This window comes from Oncorhynchus mykiss, chromosome 18 (genome assembly GCF_013265735.2).
Source record: "Oncorhynchus mykiss isolate Arlee chromosome 18, USDA_OmykA_1.1, whole genome shotgun sequence".
In the NCBI taxonomy this organism is placed as follows: Eukaryota; Metazoa; Chordata; class Actinopteri; order Salmoniformes; family Salmonidae; genus Oncorhynchus; species Oncorhynchus mykiss.
In genome coordinates this window covers 73,803,129-73,815,807 of record NC_048582.1, presented here as the reverse complement: position 1 = coordinate 73,815,807, position 12,679 = coordinate 73,803,129, and positions in this window count along the sequence as shown.

The window sequence follows — 12,679 nt, the reverse complement described above, 5'->3', positions numbered from 1 at the left end:
CAATGGGCCTGGGTTCAACCAGACTCCGACTCACACTTGAACAATGGGCCTGGTTTCAACCAGACTCCGACTCACTTTTGAACAATGGGTCTTACCTCCAGGTTCACACTGGGTCAATAGCCAACTCTGGATACAGCACAAGGGCAAACAAGTGGCCAGTTTCACCCCCTACAAATGTGCAAACGTCATTCAAACTACCAGTACCTCAATTTCTAGCAGTATCTTGAACCCTGACCTTAGTCACACGTCCTTACAATGGTGAAGCCAAGAACATACTCCACAATAAGAAGGGAGGTCGCAGTGATTGACCCCTCTACTGGGTCTACCTGGTCATCTGGTCTCAGAGTACAGGCACAACCCCGACAATCACAGACAGAGAGATGGCAGAGCAGCCATGGGAGGAAGGTGTTGTGTCCTGGTTAGCACTGAAGAGCTTGTAGCTGCGTGCGTGCGTGTGTGTGTGTGTGTTTGTGAGTGACCACACTGTGACGTCCACATTAATACCCTGCCTACCCCTACCATATTAATACCCTGCCTAACCCTACCATGTAATACCCTGCCCCCCCTACCACGTTAATACCCTGCCTACCACATTAATACCCTGCCTACCCCTACCATGTTAATACCCTACCTACCTCTACCACGTTAATACCCTGCCTACCACATCAATGCCCTGCCTACCCCTACCACATGAATACCCTGCCTACCCCTACCATGTTAATACCCTGCCTACCCCTACCACATTAATACCCTGCCTAACCCTACCACGTTAATACCCTGCCTACCACATTAATACCCTGCCTACCCCTACCATGTTAATACCCTGCCTACCCCTACCACATTAATACCCTGCCTACCACATTAATACCCTGCCTACCCCTACCACATTAATACCCTGCCTAACCCTACCACGTTAATACCCTGCCTACCATATTAATACCCTGCCTACCCCTACCATGTTAATACCCTGCCTACCCCTACCACATTAATACCCTGCCTAACCCTACCACGTTAATACCCTGCCTACCATATTAATACCCTGCCTACCCCTACCACATTAATACCCTGCCTAACCCTAATACGTTAATACCCTGCCTACCACATTAATACCCTGCCTACCCCTAACACGTTAATACCCTGCCTACCCCTACCACATTAATACCCTGCCTACCACATTAATACCCTGCCTACCCCTACCATATTAATACCCTGCCTAACCCTACCACGTTAATACCCTGCCTACCCCTACCACATTAATACCCTGCCTACCACATTAATACCCTGCCTACCCTTACCACATTAATACCCTGCCTAACCCTACCATGTTAATACCCTGCCTACCATATTAATACCCTGCCTACCCCTACCATGTTAATACCCTGCCTACCCCTACCACATTAATACCCTGCCTACCATATTAATACCCTGCCTACCCCTACCACATTAATACCCTGCCTAACCCTACCACGTTAATACCCTGCCTACCCCTACCATATTAATACCCTGCCTACCCCTACCATGTTAATACCCTGCCTACCACGCTAATACCCTGCCTACCACGTTAATACGCTGCCTACCCCTACCACATTAATACCCTGACTACCCCACCATGTTAATACCCTGCCTATCCCTACCACGTTAATACCCTGCCTACCCCTACCACATTAATACCCTGCCTACCCCTACCATATTAATACCCTGCCTACCACATTAATACCCTGCCTACCCCTACCACATTAATACCCTGCCTACCCCTACCACATTAATACCCTGCCTAGCATGGTAATACCCTGCCTACCACGTTATTACGCTGACTATCCCTACCATGTTAATACCCTGCCTACCACGTTAGTACCCTGTCTACCCTACCACGTTAGTACCTTGCCTACCCTACCACGTTAATACCCTGCCTAACCCTACCACGTTAATATCATGCCTATCCCTACCATGTTAATACCCTGCCTACCACGTTAGTACCCTGCCTACCACATTAGTACCCTGCCTACCCTACCATGTTAAAACCCTGCCCACCCCTACCATGTTAATACCCTGCCTCCCCTACCACGTTAATACCCTGCCTACCCCTACTACGATAACACCCTGCCTACCACGTTAACACACTGCCTACCACGTTAACACCCTGCCTACCCCTACCATGTTAATACCCTGCCTACCCCTACCACATTAACACCCTGCCTACCATGTTAAAACCCTGCCTACCACTACCAAGTTAACTACATGTCAATATCTCTCCAATTACTCTCATTAATCTTACATGTATTGTTATTTTAATGACTATTATGATTATAATGATTATTATCATAAGTATTATTATAATTATTATTACTATATAATTATAATTATTATAAGTATTACTATATAATTATAAATTATTATTATTTATTATTATTATTATGATTATTACTAACATTACTGTGGATTAATATTATCACTGTCATTATTATCGATAGTGTTTGTTACTTCGACTATAGCTATGGGGGGGGGGTAACACTATGGGGGGTAACACTACTCAAGAGTGAGTTTGTAAAGTGAAGTCAAAATAAATCTGTCAATCTAGAAGAATCTCTTATTGCTACCACCGTAGCAGAGCAGAAGATTTGAACAAAGATGAGAAGACACATATTGGAACAAAAGTGAGTGATTCTCTCATTCTCCCTCTGGTCTCCTTTGGTAGTTGCATGAGAAATTACAAAATGGACGGAAGGACAAAACGGAAGGATGGATAGTGACAAAAAGAAAGGGATAAAGACAAGAGGGCTGAAGACCAACATGGATATTGTAGCGACCTTAACCAAACACCTAGCAACCTCATCAAGGGGTTGAGAACTCAGCGTAATAATGAAGGCGTTGGCCTCGACAGTCGCTGGATCCAAGGTCGCTTACAACATGTGATTTATATTCCACTCAGAACTCTTGGGTTTCTCTTTTATTTCCGTCGTCTCTCTCCGAGGAGACCTAACGAACTACTGTACTTAATCTAATGCAGACATTTCATTCGTATTATACTCTGTAATGTAGCAGGAAGAAGTCCCTTTGTTCTCCTCTCTTTAATATTTCTTTCTCACTTCTTTCTCTGGTGGTCATAGTCTCACAGACAGACAGAGAGGAGACAGACAGACAGAGAGGAGACAGACAGACAGAGAGGAGACAGACAGACAGACAGACAGACAGACAGACAGACAGACAGACAGAGAGGAGACAGACAGACAGAGAGGAGACAGACAGACAGACAGACAGACAGACAGGCAGACAGACAGAGAGGAGACAGACAGACAGACAGACAGACAGACAGACAGACAGACAGACAGACAGACAGACAGGCAGACAGACAGGCAGACAGGCAGACAGACAGACAGACAGACAGACAGACAGGCAGACAGACAGACAGACAGACAGACAGACAGACAGGCAGACAGACAGACAGAGAGGAGACAGACAGACAGACAGACAGACAGACAGACAGACAGACAGACAGACAGACAGGCAGACAGACAGGCAGACAGACAGACAGACAGGCAGACAGACAGACAGACAGACAGACAGACAGACAGACAGACAGACAGACAGGCAGACAGACAGACAGGCAGACAGGCAGACAGACAGACAGAGAGGAGACAGACAGACAGACAGACAGACAGGCAGACAGACAGACAGAGAGGAGACAGACAGGCAGACAGACAGAGAGGAGACAGACAGACAGACAGACAGACAGACAGACAGACAGGCAGGCAGACAGGCAGACAGACAGACAGACAGACAGACAGACAGACAGACAGACAGACAGACAGACAGACAGGCAGACAGGCAGACAGACAGACAGACAGGCAGACAGACAGACAGACAGAGAGGAGACAGACAGACAGACAGACAGACAGAGAGGAGACAGACAGACAGACAGACAGACAGACAGACAGACAGACAGACAGACAGACAGACAGACAGACAGACAGACAGACAGAGAGGAGACAGACAGACAGACAGACAGACAGACAGACAGGCAGACAGACAGGCAGACAGGCAGACAGACAGACAGAGAGGAGACAGACAGACAGACAGACAGACAGACAGAGAGGAGACAGACAGGCAGACAGACAGGCAGACAGGCAGACAGACAGACAGAGAGGAGACAGACAGACAGACAGACAGACAGACAGACAGAGAGGAGACAGACAGACAGACAGACAGACAGACAGACAGACAGACAGACAGACAGACAGACAGACAGACAGACAGACAGTCAGACAGACAGACAGACAGAGAGGAGACAGACAGACAGACAGACAGACAGACAGAGAGGAGACAGACAGACAGACAGACAGACAGACAGACAGACAGGAGACAGACAGACAGACAGACAGACAGACAGACAGACAGACAGACAGGCAGACAGGCAGACAGACAGACAGACAGACAGACAGACAGACAGACAGACAGACAGACAGGCAGACAGGCAGACAGGCAGGCAGACAGACAGACAGACAGACTCCATGGTTCACTCAACGGACAGGAAGCCTTTCTTTTCCACGACTCATTTAATTGCCGTTTTCTTCTTCTTCTATTTTGTTGTTTTTATACCCGACGATTTGTTTTATACACTGATGAGCTGAAAATCTGTTTTGTTTTCATATCAAATGAATGATCATGATGGTGGTTTTCATCTGTGTACTGATCTGTGTACTGATCTGTCTACTGACTGACTGGCGCAAATAGCAATAGTGACGTCCCCATAGAAAAATAACACACGCCCCATTCGTTCATCGCACCAATGAGTACACAGATTCATGAAATCACCCTCCCCAATTGGATGAGACAAGAAGATGGGGGTGGAGCCAAATATGTGCCAACCAACCAATGGGGCAAGGGTGTTGCACAGTGAAAGTAGAACTATAAAATCATGTTTTTGTTTGATTGTGTTGTTTTATTTGTGTTTTAATTTATTTATATATCAAATACACTGTATATTAAGAGATAGATGTGTAAAGCTACACGTCTAGCTAGCCTAGCGCTGATCCCTGATAGATGTGTGGAGCTACACGTCTAGCTAGCCTAGCGCTGATCCCTGATAGATGTGTGGAGCTACACGTCTAGCTAGCCTAGCGCTGATCCCTGATAGATGTGTAAAGCTACATGTCTCGCTAGCCTAGCGCTGATCCCTGATAGATGTGTAAAGCTACACATCTAGCTAGCCTAGCGCTGATCCCTGATAGATGTGTAAAGCTACACGTCTAGCTAGCCTAGCGCTGACCCCGATGTGTAAAGCTACACGTCTAGCTAGCCTAGCGCTGACCCCTGATGTGTAAAGCTACACGTCTAGCTAGCCTAGCGCTGACCCCTGATGTGTAAAGCTACACGTCTAGCTAGCCTAGCGCTGACCCCTGATGTGTAAAGCTACACGTCTAGCTAGCCTAGCGCTGATCCCTGAGAGATGTGTAAAGCTACACGTCTAGCTAGCCTAGCGCTGACCCCTGATGTGTAAAGCTACACGTCTAGCTAGCCTAGCGCTGATCCCTGATGTGTAAAGCTACACGTCTAGCTAGCCTAGCGCTGACCCCTGATGTGTAAAGCTACACGTCTAGCTAGCCTAGCGCTGATCCCTGAGAGATGGCACACTGTGAAGTGGTTTACCCAACACAGAATGTAACACGGTCCACCTTGTAAACATTTTCTAATTGCTAATACTCTGATTAATACTATTATAATTATTAAAAAGCTATTTTTAGCGAGTGAAATAAAATAAAAAATAAAAAACATGTCTGCGTCTTTCTTTGTGTGTATAATATAAGGAGCGGTCTACAGGTGAACTGTTAATGTCACGGGTTCTCTTGTGGTGAAGGAGAGGCGGACCAAAACGCAGCGTGGTGGTTATTCATGTTTTTTTTTAATGAAGACGCTATACATGAATAAACTAACGAAAACAATAAAACGTGAGAACTCAAAACAGCCCTATCTGGTGCAAACACAAAGGACAGGAACAATCACCCACCAAACACACAGTGATACCCAGGCTACCTAAGTATGATTCTCAATCAGAGACAACTAATGACACCTGCCTCTGATTGAGAACCATACTAGGCCGAAACATAGAAATACCCCAAAACATAGAAAAACAAACAGACTGCCCACCCAACTCACACCCTGACCATACTAACTACATACAAAACAAAGGAAATAAAGGTCAGAACGTGACAGTTAAGAGCCAGGTGAGGTATTGTTAGTTTCCCGAAGATCATGTCTCCATCATGACTTCACCTTCCCAATAGACTAGACCTTGGGCTCGATTCAATCCGTATCGCAGAAGTTCAGCGCTATAGCATGATTGAGATTTAAAGGCAATGTTCCTGGGTTTGCTGAGACTGCATTCACAGTAAACGATGTTAGCTCAATGGAAAAATACATTTTCAATTGCGCTATAGCCCTGACCTTCCGCAATACGGATTGAATCAATCCCTGTGTGTGTGTGTGTGTGTGTGTGTGTGTGTGTGTGTGTGTGTGACGCCAATCATGGACATTCCACCTCATACAGTAAGTACATGGTTCTATAGGAGCTTTATACCGTTTTCCAGTTTGAACTTCTGTGTGTCCATTCTCTCTCTCTTTCCCTCTACCCCTCTCTCTGTTCTCTCTACTCATTCCCTCTGAAGGAAACACATACACACTCAGGTTATCAGAGCGAGAGACAAATAGTAGGAGAGAAAAAGAGGAAGGAACACAGCTAGAAAGAGAGAGAGAGAGAGAGAGAGAGAGAGGAAGGAATACGATTAGCAGGTGAGCGAGAGAAAGGAACACAGTTGTGAAAGACACAGCTAGCAGGTGAGAAAGAGAGAGAGAGGAAGGAATACGATTAGCAGGTGAGAGAGAGGAAGGAATACGATTAGCAGGTGAGAGAGAGGAAGGAACACAGTTGTGAGATAGAGAGACACAGCTAGCAGGTGAGAAAGAGAGAGAGCGAGCGAGAGGAGAACACATGGATAGAAGGAAAGATAGGAACACACAGCTATCACAGAGAGAGATATACAGTGGCTGGCGAAAGCATTCACCCCTTGGCATTTTTCATTCAAATACAGCAATCTTTAAGTCATACCACAGATTCTCAGTTGGATTGAGGTCTGGGCTTTGACTAGGCCATTCCAAGACATTTACATATTTCCCCTTAAACCACCCGAGTGTTGCTTTAGCAGTATGCTTAGGGTCATTGTCCTGCTGGAAGGTGAACCTCCGTCCCAGTCTCAAATGTCTGTAAGACTGAAACAGTTTTCCCTAAAGTATTTCCATGTATTTAGCACAATCCATCATTCCTTCAATTCTGACCAGTCTCTCCGTCCCTGCCGATGAAAAATGTTGTTCTCAGGGTGATGTGAGGTGTTGGGTTTGCGCCAGACATAGCATTTTCCTTGATGGACAAAAGGCTAAATGTTATTCTCATCTGACCAGAGTACCTTCTTCCATATGTTTGGGGAGTCTCCCACATGCCTTTTGGCGAACACCAAATGTGTTTGCTCATTTTTTTTCTTTAAGCAATGGCTTTTTTCTTCCGTAAAGCCCAGCTCTGTGGAGTGTTTGGCTTAAAGTGGTTCTATGGTCAGATACTCCAAACTCCACTGTGGATCTTATTTAGGGGCTTTCATAGTCAAAATGGCGCCGGAGGAGATGGCCGCCGTTTTACGTTCTCCTAACCAATTGTGCTATTATGTGTTTTTTGTTGTTGTGATATTTGTAAATGATTTTAAACATAATGTTTCTGCAACCGTATCTTACGGAAGAAAAGAGATTCTTTCTGGATATCAGGACAGCGATCACTCACCTCGGATTAGACAAAGATTTCTTCAACAACAACAACAAGCAGGACTCACACGATATTCTCCAAACACTCCACAGGGCAGACATCCCAATAATTCACAAGAGGAAGCGACACAGAGGACGAAGAGCCGGAGGCAAATCTGACCACAATTCTATCCTCCTGATCCCTGCTTACAAGCAAAAAACTAAAGCAGGAAGCACCAGTGACTCGGTCTATAAAAAAATGGTCAGATGAAGCAGATGCTAGACTGCAGGACTGCTTTGCTATCACAGACTGGAACATGTTCCGGGATTCTTCCAATGACATTGAGGAGTACATCACATCAGTCACTAGCTTTATCAACAAGTGCATTGAGGACGTCGTCCCCACAGTGACTGTACGTACATACCCCAACCAGAAGCCATGGATTACAGGCAACATTCGCACTGAGATAATGGGTAGAGCTGCCATTTTCAAGGTGCAAGACTCTAACCCGTAAAGACTCTTACAAGAAAGCCTGCTATGCCCTGCGACGAACCATCAAACAGGCAAAGTGTCAATACAGGGCTAAGATTGAATCGTACTACACCGGCTCCGACGCTCGTCAGATGTGGCAGGGCTTGCAAACTACTACAGACTACAAAGACAAACACAGCCGCGAGCTGCCCAGTGACACGAGCCTACCAGACGAGCTAAATCAATTCTATGCTAGCTTCGAGGCAAGCAACACTGAGGCATGCATGAGAGCATCAGCTGTTCCGGACGACTGTGTGATCACGCTCTCCGTAGCCGACATGAGTAAGACCTTTAAACGGGTCAACATACACAAGGCTGCGGGGCCAGACGGATTACCAGGACTTGTGCTCCGGGCATGTGCTGACCAACTGGAAGGTGTCTTCCCTGATTGAGTCTGTAATACCAACATGCTTCAAGCAGACCACCATAGTGCCTGTGCCCAAGAACACAGAGGCAACCTGCCTAAATGACTACAGACCCGTAGTACTCACGTCCATAGCCATGAAGTGCTTTGAAAGGTTGGTAATGGCTCACATCAACACCATTATCCCAGAAACCCTAGACCCACTCCAATTTGCATACCGCCCAAACAGATCCACAGATGATGCAATCTCTAATACACTCCACACTGCCCTTTCCCACCTGGACAAAAGGAACACCTATGTGAGAATGCTGTTCATTGACTACAGCTCAGCCTTCACCACCATAGTACCCTCAAAGGTCATCACCAAGCTAAGGATCCTGGGACTAAACACCTCCCTCTGATACTAGATGCTGGACTTCCTGACAGGCCGCCCCAAGGTGGTGAGGGTAGGTAGCAACACATCTGCCAGCGTGCTCAGTCCCCTCCTGTACTCCCTGTTCACCCACGACTGCATGGCCAGGCACAACTCCAACAGTATCATTAAGTTTGCTGACGACACAACAGTGGTAGGCCTGATCACCGACAACGACGAGGCAGCCTATAGGGAGGGGGTCAGAGACCTGGCTGGGTGGTGCCAGAATAACAACCTCTCCCTCAACGTAACCAAGACTGAGATGATTATGGATTACAGGAAAAGGAGCACCGAGCACGTCCCCATCGACTGGGCTGTAGTGGAGCAGGTTGAGCGCTTCAAATTCCTTGGTGTCCACATCAACAACAAACTAGATTGGTCCAAACACATCAAGACAGTCGTGAAGAGGGCACGACAAAGCCTACTCCCCCCCAAGAAACTAAAATTAAAAAGATTTGGCATGCGTCCTGAGATCCTCGAAAGGTTCTACAGCTGCAACATCGAGAGCATCCTGACCGGTTGCGTCACTGTCTGGTATGGCAACTGTTCGGCCTCCGACAGCAAGGCACTTCAGAAGGTAGTGTGTACGGCCCAGTACATCACTGGGGCAAAGCTGCCAGCCATCCAGGAGCTCTACACCAGGCGGTGTCAGAGGAAGGCCCTAAAAATTGTCAAAGACCCCAGCCACCCCAGTCATAGACTGTTCTCTCTGCTACCGCATGCAGGCGGTACCGGATGCAGGCGGTAAGACTCCTTAACAGGTAACCAAATGGTTACCCGGACTATTTGCATTGTGTGCCCCCCCCAACCCCTCTTTTTACGCTGCTGCTACTCTCTGTTTATCTTATATGCATAGTCACTTTAACTATACATTCATGTACATAACCTAAATTGGCCCGACCAACCAGTGCTCCCGCACATTGGCTAACCGGGCTATGTGCATTGTGTCCCACCACTCGCCAACCCTCTTTTTACGCTTCTGCTACTCTGTTCATCATATATGCATATTCGCTTTAACAATACCTACATGTACATACTACCTCAATAAGCCTGACTAACAGGTGTCTGTTTATAGCCTTGCTACTGTCGTGTCTTTGGCTATGCCGGATTAAGTGATATGACATGCTATTCTATAAAATCCTTTCTCTATAATTAATAATAGCTGATTGAGCTGATCATGTAAATGTAATTAACTAGAGAGTCGGGGGAAACCACAAAATAATATTTATAGAGCTGTTATCTCCCTAATAAACTCTTAAAGACCTAGTAATATTTTACATCAATAGCAGTCAATATTAATCATCATCTTATTTCAGTCTCATCTGAAAACCCTGGCTAACAAGTTGAATCAGCAATATATGGGTTTCATTATTTATTTACTAAATACCTAACTAATCACACAGAATTACATATACACAGAATGAATCATACCTTGATTACAAACTACGTCATAAAGGCTAGGAGTCACTTCTGTCGTGAATAAGAGTTCAACGTTCATACCATTCACAATCAAAGCTCACGCTGAGGTCGGCTTCGTTCTGTAGTTATTATCTGAACCATTCTGACATCGTATCGTCATCCTAATGTACCCAGAACTGCTGACATGTTAGTCCTTTTAACATATGGACCGTCGTCCTCACGTCCTCGGAACAGGAGGTTACATTTTCGTCAAGGCTTTATACAGTGGAGGGAGAAGGGTGTGTTTTCATAGTTTTATAACCCATGTCTCTTCACAGGGGCGGGCCACTGATTGAGCAGAGCCCTAACCTTATGAAAACCCAAATCTCCCATTTGGAAGCTAAAATTACATTTCACCAATAATTTTATATTCAAACATTTAAGTTGCACAACATGTGAATCCGATAACTCTGATGTGTAGACTTTCCACTGTAGAGTTTATGTCATCTTATCATTGATGAGAATGTCTCAGATGACAACCGAACTGACATCATATTCATTAAGTACCACTGCATGTGTTCAATTGTTCGGACCAGACAGACACACACCTTTTTTCCTGCACTTAGAGACTGTAAGTTAGCATTTAACATTCTACTAGACCTGTTGTATTCAGCATTTCACTGTGAGGTCTACTACACCTGTTGTATTCAGCATTTCACTGTGAGGTCTACTACACCTGTTGTATTCAGCATTTCACTGTGAGGTCTACTACACCTGTTGTATTCAGCATTTCACTGTGAGGTCTACTAGACCTGTTGTATTCAGCATTTCACTGTAAGGTCTACTACACCTGTTGTATTCAGCATTTCACTGTAAGGTCTACTACACCTGTTGTATTCAGCATTTCACTGTGAGGTCTACTACACCTGTTGTATTCAGCATTTCACTGTGAGGTCTACTAGACCTGTTGTATTCAGCATTTCACTGTGAGGTCTACTACACCTGTTGTATTCAGCATTTCACTGTAAGGTCTACTACACCTGTTGTATTCGACAAATACACTTTGATTTGATAGCAAAGGGGGTGAATGCATATGCACGCACCACTTTCCATTTTATTTAATATAAAAGTTAATATAAAGTTATTTTTTTTCATTTCACATCACCAATTTGGACTATTTTGTGTTTGTTTACATGAAATACAAATAAAAATCCATTTAAATTACAGATGCAACAAAATAGGAAAAATGCCAAGGGGGATGAATACTTTTTCAAGGCACTAAACACATCCAGTATCTAGCAGGTGTCCCCCATCAGAACAAACTATCCCCTGGGGAGTTTACTAATCGCTCTGTTGGGTTCACGACAAATGATGCTGACTCCTCAGACTAAACATGTTTGTTTGTTTTTGTAAAAATACAAAAAATGGTTTTGTTGTGAGTTTTGATTGTTTAAAATGATAAACATTCCTTTGTCTCACTTCAGTTAATCAACTATTTCTTTATTCAGTCATAAAAAAAAAATTTTTAAAAAGTGGCTTATGTTCATTTCCCACCTCCATCATCATGACATCTTTAAACAGAAGCTCGACAGACACACATAAATCTTCACAGGAGAGGAACATAGAGTGCTTTCGGAAAGTACATTTTGTTACGTTACAGCCTTATTCTAAAAACGATTAAATTGTTTGATTAAACCCCCCCCCTCCTCAATCTACACACAACCAATAATGACAAAGCAAAAAACAGGTTTTAGACATTTTTACAAATGCATAAAATGTTTCAAACTGATATCACATTTACATTATTACGTGTGTGTGTGTATATATATATATATATATATATATATATATATATATATACATACACATACACACACACACACACACACACACACACACACACACACGTATTCAGACCCTTTACTCAGTACTTTAGGTATGACGCTACAAGCTTGGAACATCTATATTTGGGGAGTTACTCTTCATTCTTCTCTGCAGATCTTCTCAAGCCCTGTCGGGTTGAATGGGGAGCGTCGCTGCACAGCTATTTTCAGGGTCTCTCCAGAGATTTTCGATCGGGTTCAAGTCCGGGCTCTGGCTGGGCTACTCAAGGACATTGAGACTTATCCCGAAGCCACTCCTGCATTGTCTTGGCTGTGTGCTTAGGGTCGTTGTCCTTTTGGAAGGTGAA